The sequence below is a fragment of the Podarcis cretensis genome (assembly GCF_951804945.1).
Source record: "Podarcis cretensis genome assembly, chromosome: 3".
Classification (NCBI taxonomy): Eukaryota; Metazoa; Chordata; class Lepidosauria; order Squamata; family Lacertidae; genus Podarcis; species Podarcis cretensis.
In genome coordinates, this window is record NC_137172.1 from 93232959 (window position 1) to 93247178 (window position 14220).

The 14220-nt window shown below is 46.0% G+C and overlaps 1 protein-coding gene across 1 annotated transcript in view; it reads left to right on the top strand.

Annotated features, from left to right (window-relative positions):
- The first annotated feature begins 12654 nt into the window (after positions 1 to 12654).
- Positions 12655 to 14220, top strand: part of CYRIA (CYFIP related Rac1 interactor A) — a 64273-nt gene continuing 62707 nt past the window's right edge. The window contains 1 exon segment of the mRNA XM_079970576.1: positions 12655 to 12913. The gene's annotated coding sequence lies outside the window, so the exon portion shown is untranslated.

Below are 14220 nucleotides of genomic sequence, written 5' to 3' on the forward strand. Positions count from 1 at the left end.
ATCAGAAGGTCGGCAGTTTGAATCCCTGCGACGGGGTGAGCTTCCATTGCTCGGTCCCAGCTCCTGCCAACCTAGCAGTTCGAAAGCATGCCAAAAAATGGAAGTAGATTAATAGGTACCACTCTGGCGGGAAAGTAAATGACGTTTCCCTGCGCTGCTCTTGTTTCGGTGTTCCGTTGCGCCAGAAGTGGCTTAGTCATGCTGGCCACATGACCTGGAAAATCTGTCTGCAGACAAACGCCTGCTCCCTTGGCCCATAAAGCAAGATGAGCGCCGCAACCCCAGAGTTGTCTGCAACTGGACTTAACTGTCAGGGGTCTTTTCCTTTTCCCTTTCTATTCTGCCTTGGTCAGACCACACCTGCAATACTGTGTCCACAATTTAGGAAGGATGTTCACAAGCTGGAACGTTTGCAGAGGAGGACGACCAAGAGGATCAAGGGTCTGGACACCGAGCTTTATTAGGAATGGTTGAGGGAGTTGCGTATGTTTTGCCCGGAAAAGAGGAAATGGAGAGGAAGTTGGATTTTCAGACCAGCCAAACACTGATTTCCTTGAGCATGTGCAAGAGCTGGAAGCATCCTGTGGCCCTCCAGATGTTGCTAGACTGCAGTTTCAGCCAACTGCAGCCAGTATGTAAGCTGGCTACAGGCAGATAAGATTTTTAGATGATGACATCAAAGTACCGTATTTTTTGCTCTATAAGACTCACTTTTTCCCTCCTAAAAAGTAAGGGGAAATGTGTGTGTGTCTTATGGAGCAAATGCAGGCTGCGCAGCTATCCCAGAAGCCAGAACAGCAAGAAGGATTGCTGCTTTCACTGCATAGCGATCCCTCTTGCTGTTCTGGCTTCTGAGATTCAGAATATTTTTTTTCTTGTTTTCCTCCTCCAAAAACTAGGTGTGTCTTGTGGTCTGGTGCATCTTATAGAGCAAAAAATACGGTAATTATCAGTTAAAAAGAGAGGAAGAGTTGGTTACTTTGTCTCCTGAGCATCTCTTTAAATATTTTATGTGGAGTGACTGCCATCTTCTGGATCTTACCTGTCAGGCTGAAAGAAAAACAGACTTCACTTGTATGCAATACTTCTGCTATTTTAGTCCAAACTGGCATTTCCCTCTGTCTCCACAGTTTAATTTCCACAAAAGCATGCTGCTCATATTCACACTGTAAGTCAAATTAAATCCAAGATCCCATTTAGCAATGGCCAATTTCTGCTTTCGGCAACATAGTGACTCAATGCTTGCTTGTGACATATATGACATTGATGTATTCATTCTTTATTCTTGTTTACCTCGGGATCAAATCATTTAGTTTATTGGTCCCGTTTCTATGATTCTGTAATTTTTGTATTCCCCCCCCTCTTTATTTGTTTTTTATTACTTTGATCCCAGCTCTGGGATTGAGAACATTCAAAGAAGTGATCAATAAAGCTTTTACACCACATACCATGGTCTTTCTCCTTATTCTGGCTTATCCTTTCATTTTGAAAACGTTGGTTAGATTGAAAACTTGGCCAAATAATGGAAGCAGTTCACAAGCAGTAACCTTGAGATAACAGTTGATGCCAAGCTAAAATATCCTAGCAACAGCATGACAGAAACGACAGACCCTCCACGTGTACCTATTTTCCAAGGATGTCCCTGATTTAGAGAAGCTGTCCCGGTTTCTGATTTGATCCTGAAATGTCCTGCTTTTCCTTAGGATGTCCCTATTTTCATTGGAGAAATGTTGGAGGGTATGGAGTTATCTGACCCCTGAACCGTCCAAAACACAATCCTGTATAGGGAAGGTTTTTTTAATGCTTAATGTTTTATCATTTTTTATATATGTAGTGTTGCTATATTTTGAAGAGCAAAAAAGAGGACATATTTGAAAATTTCTACTTTTAACTATGGATCTCTATGACTACTCTCATTATAAAAAAGAGGACGTGTTCTGGAAAAAGGGGATATATGGCAACCCTATTGGAAGCTGCCCAGAGTGGCTGGGGCAACCCAGTAAGATGTATGGGGTATAAATAGTAAAATTATCATTATTGAATTGGACATCCCTATTTTCACTGGAGAAATGTTGGAGTGTATGAAACGATACTTCAAAGTGTTTGCGTGTGTGAGAAGGATTTTTGCTGGTCTCTAAGGGGCTCTTAGACAATTTTTTTCATTTTTTAAAAAAATATATATTTCAGCTCAGTGGCAGAGCATCTAGGAGTACGTTTCCGAGCACGATTCAAAGTGTTGGTGCTGACCTTTAAAGCCCTAAAAGGCCTCGGTCCTGTATACCTGAAGGAGCGTCTCCACCCCCATCGTTCAGCCCGGACACTGAGATCCAGAGCCGAGGGCCTTCTGGCGGTTCCCTCACTGCGAGAAGCCAAGTTACAGGGAACCAGGCAGAGGGCCTTCTCGGTAGTGGCGCCCGCCTTGTGGAATGCCCTCCCATCAGATGTCAAAGAGATAAACAACTACCTGACATTCAGAAGACATCTTAAGGCAGCCCTGTTCAGGGAAGTTTTTAATATTTAATGCTGTTCTGTTTTTAACACTTGATTGGGAGCCGCCCAGAGTGGCTGGGGAAACTCAGCCAGATGGGCGGGGTATAAATAATAAATTATTATTATTATTATTATTATTATTATTATTATTATTATTATTATTATTATCATTATTATTATTTATTTATTTATTTCACATTTCAGCTTTCTCCATGCCTAGAAAACAGGGGCAAAACTAGGCTTTATTTCACCTGGGTCAAACACCCAATTGGCATCCCCTTGCACGCATTTGTGTACACACACACACACACACACACACACAGAGGCTGGGAGCCTCATTGGTGTCCCTCTGGAGGTTTCACCCAGGCCAAAAAACCTGGCTAGCCCTCCCATAGCTATGGCTCTGCTAGAAAGCATGTGTACGAGCAGTTTTCCTGTCACCATCTCTCCTGCTACACTCTCTCCCAGGACCAGGAGAGGATTGAAGAGGGAGGAGCAGAAGCAGGTGACATGCAGGCGCAGTCTTCACCTGCTTGCACACAGCTTGGGTGGGGGAGATAAATAAGCTGAGGTTGGGGGTGCAGCCTCTCTGTTGTGGCCACTGCCTCAATGGGTGCACCCCTAGGAATATTTGAGAGACATAGGACTGATGAACATGCCCTAACATGTAAGTGCACTTCTGACTATAAAGAGTTAATTCTTCACTCCAGACATTTCTAGCCTGACAGTGCTGTAACAAAGAGCAAAATGTTGTGCTAACGGAAGAAGGGCATTGAACATCACCCAGTGTGTTACAAGCATCCACCAGTTGTTGTTTTTTAGAGAATAGTTAATAAGAAAAAAGAGCATTTTTATATGGTATATGCTGCTAAATATTTTTACCATATCACCCTGCCCTAACACCTTTACTTGAAATAGTGTTGCGTTTATTTAAATTGAACTTCTTCTTTTTTTGGAAAGCGACAATAGCAACTGAGCCTAAGAAGCAACATCTCTTCAATCTTGAAGTTGCATTTTAGTCATTTTACTGCACCAACCACCACCCAGATCTGAATCACAGTGAAATAAGAAGGTTTTCAGCATGTGACTTTTAAAGCTTCTCTTTTGCATTGCTTGCATCTGAAACACTTTGGTGCCTGACACACAAAACAAAATAATAATAATAATAATAATAATAATAATAATAATAATAATAATTTATTATTTATACCCCGCCCATCTGGCTGGGTTTCCCCAGCCACTCTGGGCGGCTTCCATAAAAACCCTAAAATACAATAACATATTAAACATTAAAAGCTTCCCTAAACAGGGCTGCCTTCAGATGTCTTCTAAAAGTTTGGTAGTTATTTTTCTCTTTGACATCTGGTGGGAGGGCGTTCCACAGGGCTGGTGCCACTATTGGCCCTCTGCCTAGTCCCCTGTAACTTGGCTTCTCGCAACGAGGGAACCACCAGAAAGCCCTTGGCGCTGGACCCCAGTGTCCGGGCAGAACAATGGAGGTGGAGACGCTCCTTCAGGTATACTGGACCAAAGCCGTTTAGGGCTTTAAAGGTCAGCACCAACACTTTGAATAGTGCTTGGAAACGTACTGGGAGCCAGTGTAGGTCTTTCAAGACCGGTGTTATATGGTCTCGGTGGCCACTCCCAGTCACCAGTCTAGCTGCTGCATTCTGGATTAGTTGTAGTTTCCGGGTCACCTTCAAAGGTAGCCCCACATAGAGTGCATTGCAGTAGTCCAAGTGGGAGATAACCAGAGCATGCACCACTCTGGCGAGACAGTCCGCGGGCAGGTAGGGTCTCAGCCTGCATACCAGATGGAGCTGATAAACAGCCGCCCTAGACCCAGAATTAACCTGCGCCTCCATGGACAGCTGTGAGTCCAGAATGACTCCCAGGCTGCGCACCTGGTCCTTCAGGGGCACAGTTACGCCATTCAAGACCAGGGAGTCCTCCACACCCGCCCGTCTCCTGTCCCCCAAAAACAGTACTTCTGTCTTGTCAGGATGCAACTTCAATCTGTTAGCCGCCATCCATCCTCCAACCACCTCCAGACACTCACACAGGACCTTCACCGCCTTCACTGGTTCTGATTTGAAAAAGAGGTAGAGCTGGGTATCATTTGCATACTTATGAACACCCAGCCCAAACCTCCTGATGATCTCTCCCAGTTGGAAAGCATGGGGGAGAGGACAGAACCCTGAGGCACCCCACAAGTGAGAGCCCATGGGTTTGAACACTCATCCCCCCCCCACCACTTTCTGAACATGGCCCAGGAGGAAGGAGCGGAACCACTGTATGACAGTGCCCCCAGCTCCCAGCCCCTCAAGACGGTCCAGAAGGATGTTATGGTCGATGGTATCAAATGCCGCTGAGAGATCCAGCAGAAATAGGAAACAGCTCTCACCTTTGTCCCTAGCCCGCCAGAGATCATCGACCAGTGCGACCAAGGCAGTTTCAGTCCCATGATGAGGCCTGAATCCCAACTGGAAGGGATCCAAATGGTCCGCTTCTTCCAGACGTGCCTGGAGTTGTTCAGCAACCACTCGCTCAATCACCTTGCCCAAGAATGGAAGATTTGAGACTGGGCAATAGTTGGCCATATTGGCAGCATCTAAAGATCGTTTTTTAAGAAGCGGTTTGATAACCACCTCTTTCAGTGGGTCTGGGAAGGCTCCCTCACAGAGAGAAGCATTCACCACCCCGCGAAGCCCATCGCACAGCCCTTCCCGGCTAGCTTTTATAAGCCAGGATGGGCAAGGATCAAGGAGACAGGTGGTTGGTTTCACTCGTCCAAGCAGCCTGTCCACATCAAAACAAAGCAAAACAAAAAAGCCTAGTTAATGAAGTTTAAAAAAGGGCAAAGTGATTTACAAATCCTATCATTTCCACCAGATGGCGCTATTTGCCATGCACCTAAATTTAACCCTAATTTTGGATGAAACAAGATGATTGCTACCTTGCTGCTGCCTTTTCTAAAGGTCATAGAGGAGTCTGAACAATTTGCCCGTATCTATGCAATGTGAATAAGAATGCATATATGGTAAGAGGCCAATTAGCAACAGAGCTTGCTTGCTTTAGTATTAGACTTGAAGAGAGAAAGAGAGAGAAAATTCAGGCATATTTTGCATGTTCCTTTCCCCCCCCTTTTTCTTTTTTGGTGTGGGTTAAAATGTGCACATCTAGTGCATCCAGATTCACAGTTTGCATGTGAAGAGAGCTTCAGTCTATATTTATACCTTGTATAGGACTGCTGTCTCTTAGCGCCTCCAGACTGTCAGGACTTTGTGGGAGTGATTCAATCGCACACCAGAACATTAGGTTTTGTGCAAAGTGGATCAAGGGACTCTGTGACTGCAGCTCGACAAATCCACTTACAAAACGCACACACCACACTTTTTGCAGCTAGGAGAGTGACACAGAAAGGGCACAGATAAATTGGGGGCGAAGATGTATACCAGGAAGATGTGTACCACAAGAAAATCAGAAGCTTCCACCGTGAAAAAATGTATCACTGAATGTGCATCTCTCTCTCCTCAGCCTCTCTCTGTGATTCGCGGATGCATCATCTTGTCAAAAAACACAATACACATAAGAGTTGGCTGGTTTAATTATTTTTGTTTTGTTAGAATGACAAGAGCACAAGGACATGTGTTTCCTGGTGAGGTGAGGTTCACATGGTCAGGATATGGAACGTTAGCATGACAAATGTAATGACTGTGTAGGAGGAAGTTCATTCCGGGAAAGGGGTATCCTATTCTTATTGTACTCTCACTCCTGTTTGATAGACTCTGCCCATTTCAGGGATCGACCACAGCAAATTTGGCGATATAGGAACCCTAACGCAGGAAGTAGAAAGTTTGAGAAAGCAAAGCAAAAAGGAAGACACAGCTGTGATTAGATTTGCCTTGGAAGACACCCAGCAACCAACTCTTACCACTGAGTGCAATCATAGACTTGTACAGCTGGAAGGGACCACGAGACTCATCCAGTCCAGCCCCCTGTAATGGAGGAATCTTTCACCCAGAGCAGAACTTGAACCCATGACTGTTAGATTAAGAGTCTCATGTCTCTTCTTGACTTAGAAACAAGTCCCGCTGAGTTCAATGAGACTTATTCCCAGCAGAGATCAGTGCCAGAATTCCTCCTAGCACAACTGGATTTCCCCCTCTGCTCCCGGCTCACATGCCCTCCCCAAATCTGCTCGAGATGGTGGGGGAAACCTTCCAAATAGCAAGGTGGTGCCAGAGAGGAGGAAAGGGGAGGTGATTCCATCAGGCAAGTAGAAAGGCTTTGCACGGATGGAATGATCTCCTTCAACTATGTCCAATGCAACTCAGTGATTGCAGTCATGGTAGCTTAATTATAACCTACCTATAATTGCTCTGTACCACTTCAAGCTGCAGCTGCTGTTGAAGAAGAAGAAGAAGAGTTTGGATTTGATATCCCGCCTTTCACTACCCTTCAGGAGTCTCAAAGCGGCTCACATTCTCCTTTTCCCTTCCTCCCCCACAAGAAACACTCTGTGAGGTGAGTGGGGCTGAGAGACTTCAGAGAAGTGTGACTGGCCCAAGGTCACCCAGCAGCTGCATGTGGAGGAGAAGGGAAGTGAACCTGGTTCACCAGATTACGAGTCTACCGCTCTTAACCACTACACCACAGGCTGAAAATCTGTCTGGTTTACTTTGAGGTACTTCTATTCATGGGCGTGAGAGATGATGTCAGAAAGTATGGGAGAATTTTATATATATATATACTCTGGGAGTGGAAGTTTATTCTTTCCTTTCCTGTTTTGTGTATCTGTGTGTTTACAGGCCAGGGGAGGTAAGCTGCAGTTAAAGAACCAAACCAGAACATACATAGGTTTTGTACTCATCCTTGGAATAAACATCCTAAAATTTCAGCAAACATTTTACCCTACCTTCCCAGACATTTTCGGGTTTTTTGCTATGATAGATATAGCCACGTTACGGCCATGTTTTCCACCATCAAATTCTCCAGGTCCTCTGCTGATATCAGTTACACTGAAGTGAATTCAGGCATTGCAATGTGGAGGTTTTGAGCTGCTATAAGTGGCACAGATGTTTGCAATCCATGTGGAAATTCTGGCCCTGACCCAGCTTGACGGAAGAACAACATATGGCCTATATATGAGTCCCCAGCTGCATCAGAAGATGTGCTATCCTGCCAATTCCATGGTACTTGAATAAACATTGCAGTGCAGTTCTTGACAGTACCTGTATCAATTGCACGACCAGAAGCTGCTACCACCTGTCTCAGTTAGGGTATCCATTACTGAAAGGGTCTTTTCCATTGAAGCTGACACCAGGCAGGTGCTCAGAAAAATAATAGAGCTATTTTCTGCCTTTTCCCTCGTTTGCTTGGTAACTTATGAACGTTCACCAGCGATTGAACCTCACTTTGCTACCTGTGAGAAGGCTGTAGGTTGATCGCCTGCAAGGAGGCAAAACTCAAATTACTTTGTTGTTGCAACATCAAAAGAACAAGTTATGTTACTGCATAACTCAAACTTTCTGAAATTCTCCATCTTTGGCTAATGTTTTCCATCAAGTATGTCTTTTCTGTCTGTAGATCTCTCAAAGGTAGAAAACATCGTTCCAGCAAACCCTTTTAATCTATTGTGCTAGGATTAAAAGCATGCAAAATGTTCCTTTAAAAATATAAAATGGAATCAGAAATAGACACAGAGTTCTTCTTTCAAAAGCACACATGGCGTATAGATTATCTGTCATTGTAAGGCAAGGTAGCCAAGATATTATTAAATCATTTTGGGCAGCTACTTTTCAAAAGGTGATGCTCTTCTCCCTGCCATTGTTTCATTGTGGCATTGTGGTGTGATGTCAGATCAGTACACCCTAAATCAATGCTCCTCTTCCCGCAGTGCAAGACGGCAGACGTACAATCCCACCAGAGATCATTCTACTGCAGTGTTGGCTATCAGCTGTAATATGCATGGCTCTGATGTTGTGGTCACATTGTGATTCTAACAAAGGCATACATTTTCAAACTTCCATAGGTTAAGAAAAGGATCTGCATGCTCACATACTAATTTTATACTTCTATTAATTCTACAGATGGTTCTCTGAATAAAGCACTGACACACTTTTTTGCAACTACCAGTGTAACAATATGAATAATAATAAATAAATTGTGATGATGATGATCCCCTGCCCATTTGGCTGGGTTGCTAGATGGGATCTAAATTATCTGTTGCTTGGGTGTCCTGTATTTGAAAAAAGGTATGGTAAGCAGTAAATATTCACATTTATTCCTGCTCAAATAGAAAAGAACTTGTTAAAGTGACCTGATTTTTAATGGGTATGTAAGATATGTATATATGTGTGCAGGAATGCACACAAACAAATCCCATTAAAAATATTCATATGTCTAAAGTAAATTTTAGCCATGCGCTCAAATCTCTGATCTTATATTTGTGGCCCAGAGCTAGCATCTTGAAATCACTTGATTACAATAAACAGAATACATTGTTAGGGATCCAAAAATATAATACTGTTGCCAAGGTTACCATGCAACTGAAAATGCGTTTCCACCAAGAAGCTGAAATCATTTTGGTAGCCTAGTAATATTAACAGGATCTGAGTAAATATGAGATCTCGGCAACTGGTGATCGTATTAAGAATGTGAAGGTTGTTGCCCAGTTTTTGTGAAATCTCTTTTACCTGTAACCAAATATATTTTGTGAAATGTCAAAATGCCCAGGACGGCTGTCCTTATCATTGCACTGCATAACTGTATTTTTGGTCAAGTGTACTTTACTTATACAATAGAGATTCTGTCATTGCTTAATGTGGGATATATAGAAATAGCCCTTCGTAGGGCACAATTATTTCCCATGGTTCCAATGTGGAAGGTTCCGATAGGCAATATTTTTAGCTCCTTCTCTGTTTGTTTGTGAAGGCATCTTGTTTTAGTCTCTGTTATTTCCCATAGGTACGTTCCATGGCATCTGTGGGGTTTGATGTTATATTTCTGCAAACAGGTTTGCTGTGATCACTTCATGGTGCATGGTAATGGTTTTGTGTGGGAGACGAGATGCTTAAACAAATGCTGTTTCCAACAGCTATCTGCTGCAAGTGTGCAACCTACTGTGCTGACGGCTGGGAAATGTTACGTCATGGACTGGTTGGACACAGAGGAATGGTTGAAGGCATCAGCTGGGGAACCCCCAAAGGAAGAAGGCTCGGAGCCCAGGGGGTGGGACGACAATGAATGGTCAGAGGGAGAAGACTGAGAGGGGGGGGGTATCTGAAGCTGAAGAGGTGACAGGGTTTAGTGAGCAGGGAGAGTCTGTGCTAGAGAGAAGTCCAGAATCAGAAACGGAAGCGGGAGAGAAGGGATGCCCAGAGGCTGATGAAGAAGCACAGGGGGGTCTCCCCCTTCTGCTACAACAAGCTCCCCTCCCCTCTCCCAGAGGAATGAAGGGAGAGGAGCACAGGCAGGTAGGCATGTTGGCACAGTCTCAGATTGCTTGGGGAAAACGCTGGAGAGGAGGAGATTTAGGCATTTGTGAAGAAAGAGAGTTGCTGTGTTTGTTAGACCTGGTTATCTGAGCAGATCCTGGGGTTGTTGTTTTTTTTTCTAATAAAGAGTTGCCTTGCCTACTCTGTGAAGTTTACAGAGAGCTCACTTCTGACATGTTAATAGGGGAGAGCGGATCAGCCAGAACCGCAGGCATGCAAGACTTGCCAAAGGGCCAAATGTATGGGAATCGTGATGCTGTATAAGGAGTTCCTGGCCAAGGAAATCCAGGGGAAATCCACACCAGGCAAAGAAGAATACAGAATGAGGAACTCGGGGGAAACCCAGGCTAAGAAACCCGGGAGAAACCCCCAGAACCAAATGAGGAAAACTTTGCTGATGTGTGGAGAACTGGAACTTCCTTTCACGGGTGATTAATGCAGATGCTAATAGCAGGGAAATAGTTTCTGCAAGCACCCGCCACTTTCCTCACTTCTTTAGGCCTCTTAGGCTGCTGATGTTCTGCAAACAGGCTGAGGGGGGTCCCACCCACACACATGTGGTGGACTTGCAAGAAAGCAAGGGTATTTTTAGAAATGATACATGACGAGGCCAAAAGAAAAGAAAAGAAAGAAACATGTTTAAAATGAGTACAGTGGTACCTTAGGTTACATACGCTTCAGGTTACAGACTTTGCTAACCCAGAAATAGTGGTTCAGGTTAAGAACTTTGCTTCAGGATGAGAACAGAAATCGTGCTCCGGCAGCACGGCAGCAGCGGGAGGCCCCATTAGCTAAAGTGGTGCTTCAGGTTAAGAACAGTTTCAGGTTAAGAATGGACCTCCTGAACGAATTAAGTACTTAACCCGAGATACCACTGTATATCAAAAGGGCCCGAAGTACTTCTGTTAGGGATTATAGGGGCAGAATTTATTTATTTATTTAAAATCAAAAGTTGTTTATGTATGTAACAGCACCAGCTAGGATTCTATATGCACAGAAATGGGAGGAATAAGAAGTTCCAACCAAAGAAGAATGCACAGGTAAAATAATAGACAACACAGAACTGGTTTGTTAAGTATTTTTATTTGTTTACTTGATCAGGGAGGGGGGGCAGCTGCTACGCCCAGGGTTGAAACTTAACAAAATATAATTGGGGAGAAAAGGCTGGTGATGTTCACACACTCATATGCTGGTTCCCGGCTCCTGCTCCTAATGCAGCACACCAATCCCACATCCCAAATCAGCCGAGTTGCGCTTCTTCTGCCCCTTTCTTCTTCTGATCTTAGGCTATATAAGGAGATTATGTTGAGCTGCGTAATCATCTCCGAGCTAGATGGCATTTGGCTCTGGGCCCATTGTATGCTGGAGGCTGCCCTTCTTATCTCACATATTACAAGCTGGCATATATCTGCCTAGTCCTTCCCAGCGAAACCATGTAGTGAAGGGTTTGTAAACAGCTGTCAGACTTGCTTTCAACTGTGGGCTGCCAGAACTATATGACAATCTAAGGGGGTCAACATTGACAATCGGCATTCTATTCACTGGTCATATCTTCCCTTTCATTGAAATGTTGACTAGACGTCATGTGGCCCCCGAGCCATCTGAAGGCAGCCCTGTATAGGGAAGGGGTTTTTATGTTTAATTAGGGTTGCCATATTTCAAAAACTGAAAATCTGGACAGAAAAGTTCTTTAGCTTTCTTTCTTTCTTTTTTTTTTTGCAAAACCAGACGTTTTTGAGCTGTTTTTGAAGATTTTTGACCAGGCGCTGCTTGCAGCTTCAGCATCTCCATTAAATTCCTGACATTTGCAACCCTAAGTTTTAGTATGTTTTATATATGTTGGAAGTCGCCCAGAGTGGTTGGGGCTACCCAGCCAGATGGGTGGGGTATTATTATTATTGAATAGGACTCCCTATTTGCATCAGAGAAATGTTGGAGGGTATAAAATGCGCACATGGGTGGTGCCAAACTGGGTCTTTGTCCTGGGTGAAATAAAGCCTAGTTTTGGCCCTGCTTTGTGTGGTGAACCACCCCGAGCCCCACGAGTATAGGGCGGTATACAAATTTAATGTGGGGGACGCTGTGGTCTAAACCACTGAGCCTCTTGGGCTTGCTGATGGATAGGTCAGCGGGTTGAATCCCCTGTGACGGTGGTGAGCTCCCATTGCTTTGTCCCAGCTCCTGCCAACCTAGCAGTTCAAAAGCACACCAGCACAAGTAGACAAATAGGTACCACTGTGGCAGGAAGGTAAACGGTGTTCAAAAGCACACCAGCACAAGTAGACAAATAGGTACCACTGTGGCAGGAAGGTAAACGGTGTTTCCGTGCACTCTGGCACTCGTCAGGTATCCCGTCGCACCAGAAGCGGTTTAGTCGTGCTGTCCACATGACCCGGAAAGCTGTCTGTGAACAAACACTGGCTGAGTGCTGCACCTTTGACTGGACTTAATCCGGGGGTCCTTTACCTTTACCTACCTACACATTTAATAAATAGAATGTTAATTAAATTAATCCCATGGAGTTTGCCGCCTTGCGCCTTTCTGTTGCCAAGAAACCCGGACACTAGGTGGGGGAGGGGGGTTAGCTGTCCGTATTTGTGTGCGAGGGAGTGAGAGTGAGAGATCGCCTGCCGAGGAGGAGAAGCCCACTCTGCCTTGGCAACGGGCTGCGGCGGCGCTCCATCGCTGACAGGCAATCCGGAGCGCCTCCCCTCGCCGACGAGCGCGCCGGAGGACGAGGAGAAGCGGCTCGCGGGGAGTGTCCCGCCCGCCTCTCCTCCCTCTTTCGGCCGCCTCCTCTTCCCTTTTCTCCCTGGCGGAGCTGGGTGGGCTCCTCTTTCCGAGGAGCCTGGCTGGGCACGGCTGCTGAGTGCTCCGCTGACTGCTGCGGTGTCGTGGAGGAGCGCGGAGCGCGCCAGGAGCCGGTGAGGGCGCGCGGGGCGCACGGCGCAGCGAGGTTTGGCGCGGGGAGGCGCACCCGGAGCCACCGCTTTCCGGACTGGGAATCAAGCGGGGCGTTGGATGGAAGGGAGGAAGAAAGGGAGGGAGGGAGGGAGGGAGGGAGGAGGGGCCCGGCCTGCGGCGGAGCTGCGCTGGAAGGCGGGCTGGGGGGAGCGCGCGCTGGGGTGCCACCGGCCAGCAGGGTGGCTCTTGCCTCGAGCGGGGTTTGGGCATCTCCCAACGTCTCTCCCTTTCCTCCCGGGCCTGTTTTTGTTTCTATCCTTTTTCGCCTTGCTCTTTCCTTCCCTGGGATCGTAGGAACTAACTCCTAGGGGCCGAGGGCCCTTTGCCGTCCCCCCCCCCAAATAAAATTTGGGTCCCCAAATGGTGTGGGTGGTGCGCCCCGTCATGTGATCGATGGCGCGATGTTTCCTTCCACATTTTATTCACGTTGGCACCCCGGGGATTATTTGGTTGCCCCGCGCCCCGCCCGTGAATCCCAAGCGCGGCCGCGTTTACTCGCGAGTAAGCGCCCACTGCGTTCCTCCAAAACGAAACGCGCGCAGGGCGGTGGGGGTTGCTGAGCCCGGGTGGCGAAAGGCACCTGCTGCCGCGTCTCCTTCCTTCCTCCGTGACCTCGGCTTGAACTGTGATTTGGACGGAAGGCTTGCTAAAGGGATTAAAGAGATGGCGATGCCTTCTCACGTGCCTTTCCGGCAACCCACCCGCTCCTAGTTTTAAGCCAAGTTCCTGCCTTGGACTAGGTGAGCCATGGGACTCTTCCAGCTCTACGATTCTATGATTCTATGATATGGGACTGATGGTCCATGCCTGTTGTGGATCTTGGGGAAGGCGGACTTTTGCTGTTTTGCCTCTGATACTCCTTCTTTACCACCCCCCACCCTGTTGAGGGTGGATTGGCCTTTTATCGGTTAAAATCTGGTTTCGGTTCTGCCTGGTTTTCTCCCCTCACCTGCAGCATAGGATGCCCTCTTGCTGGTATCGATTCTCATTTTTGTTATCCTTCTCTCTGCGATATAAGGAGGTCATATATTGGTTGGATAGGTTTTTTGCCAGCATCTGATTGTGTGGACCAGTGGTATCCAGCTGCTTTGACCCTGCTGATGTTCTTTGTGGCGATATTTCAGGCCTGGCAAAAAAATAAATAAGCGGCATACATTTTAAACTGCGTTCATATCATTGCAATCAAGCTATGGTTGTTGGCCGCCTAATGCGCCTCTTTCTGTGTGCAGTCAGTTGAATAGCACTCTTTTGAGCGGCAACTATGTGG